At 41.8% G+C, this 2,040-nt stretch overlaps 1 pseudogene; it reads left to right on the top strand.

Annotated features, from left to right (window-relative positions):
- The first annotated feature begins 338 nt into the window (after nt 1-338).
- LOC119345070 lies at nt 339-516 on the top strand (annotated as a pseudogene).
- The last annotated feature ends 1,524 nt before the right edge of the window (nt 517-2,040 follow it).

The following is a 2,040-nucleotide window of genomic DNA, read 5'->3' as shown; positions in this document are numbered from 1 at the left end:
TTTGATCATCTTAATCAGAAAGAGGTAAAACAATCTTTGAACACCTGAAACCTTGGGAATCTGAAGTGGAAACCTGAAACATCAACTTGTTCGTGTACATGACCGCGTCCACCATCAGAGCTCGTGGCCCCTTCGATATGAGCATCAGCGTCCGTCCGTAGTTTTTTTCTTTGAGCGAAATCATCTTCGTAGTTTCACCATCAGGCCTTCATATTACGGGAACCACGAGTGCTCTGTTTGTGTTTGTGCCTGTTTTGTTTAGTCCCACCTCGGGCAGCCACCGGGGAGAGGAGACGAAGGCACGCTATATCAGGCGACCCATGGCATCAAGGAGAGGCATACCTTTCTCGGCCTTTTGGCTAAGATCAAGTGTAGTATCTGTTCTTATCAGTTTAATATTTGATATGGGGGTTATATGCCCACAATAATATTAAAATTTATTTTTGATGGGGAAGGGGCCACCACAGTAGCTTGCTATTGGGCCTCTTGTGTGTCGCCTAGGCCAGCGCGCCCCAACCAAATCAGTTTCAAATTATTTGCTTATTCTGAAGCTCCTTCTTAGAAATTGGTAAAAAGTAGAACTTGGTTTTGGAATCATTTGGTTTTGATTGATCAATCCCATTCAGTTCTGCTGCCAGCCAACCTCAAAAAATTAATTTGCACCCTTTTTTCCAGTCAGTCACATTCCAAAATTTGAATGACACCCTCCAGGCACAAAACAGCATACCTCCATGAGTAGGGAATTTATCAACACAAAGCAAAAAAGGTGCACAAACATTTTGTCTACAGTCAATCAGCATATAGTAGGTACGGAATTACTTCCTCCGTTCCTAAATATTTGTCTTTCTAGAGATTTCAAATGGTCGCCACATACGGATGTATATAGACATATTTTAGAGTGTAGATTCACTCATTTTGCTCTGTATGTAGTCATCATTTAAAATCTCTAAGAAGACAAATATTTAGGAACGGAAGGAGTACTTGGTAAACTGAAAGAGAAAAACATGCATCCAGATTCAAGTACACACATTTTAAGTTAGCCACAGTGCGATCAAGTGTTCCCAGGCCACCAATAACCAGAAATTAGAATTGCGAGGTCCACACCGAGCAAGTATTCTCAGGTTACCAGTAACTAGAAATTAGAATTACAACTGGCTGCGCCTCTTGCAGTCATTGCTCAAGCTGCTGCAAGCCTGCGAGCATTACGAGACCACTAGCATTCCCTGACCATGTCCGTCAACAGATAATTACCTCCACATATGAGGATGATCCATGTGTGAGTTGCTCCTTAATCCGACGCCTGCCAGCCTTTTCCGCCTAGGATCTTTCAAGGTTGCCGGCATCGCAGTATGTGCATGGGTTTTCACCATACAACCGAATTATCAAAAGCCCCACAGCTCGTTCCATGACAAGCCTTATATAGTTTGTCACCTTGTCTTCATCCCCGCACCCGAAGATCTGCAACACCTTCAAGTTCGGGTGCTTCAAATCCTTGGATGGCTCCCACACCACGTTGGTCTTCTCGGCGCTGTTCTCGGGCGTCTTGACACATGAATGTCGAGACAACTTCAAGCAATGATATAGAGAGTAAGTAACACATGTTAATTAGACTGCCACCAACCCATAATATAAGAGCGTTTTTAACACCCCTATATACTTTTCAAGGAATTTGCATGAATTAAATCGTAAGTATGTCACATGAATATGCTTCTGGGATTCCATTGTAATTACAACCATATTATCCTCTTATTTCTTTTAACCAAGATTCTTTGTAATATGAAACATAAGACGGCGATGTGCATCACTCGATGCAGAGGCTAGGCTCTCCTTTTCAAGAAAAACATATGACGAATTTTTGGATTACTCTAACATGAGATACGATCCAACTTTTTTTTGCCTTGCATGGACATTGTCTCGCTGCAAAATTACAATGCGGCTTGTATGCACTACTTGTAGTATTTGTGATAAGTTGGTGAGTGGTTGGAAATTAGATTAACTTGTTGGTACGTTTTAAATGCTGAATATCCGAAAAACATATCA

The sequence above is a fragment of the Triticum dicoccoides genome, unplaced genomic scaffold (assembly GCF_002162155.2).
Source record: "Triticum dicoccoides isolate Atlit2015 ecotype Zavitan unplaced genomic scaffold, WEW_v2.0 scaffold20298, whole genome shotgun sequence".
Classification (NCBI taxonomy): Eukaryota; Viridiplantae; Streptophyta; class Magnoliopsida; order Poales; family Poaceae; genus Triticum; species Triticum dicoccoides.
Note: the sequence above shows the minus strand (reverse complement) of the source record. Positions and strands in the feature narration are given on the sequence as shown.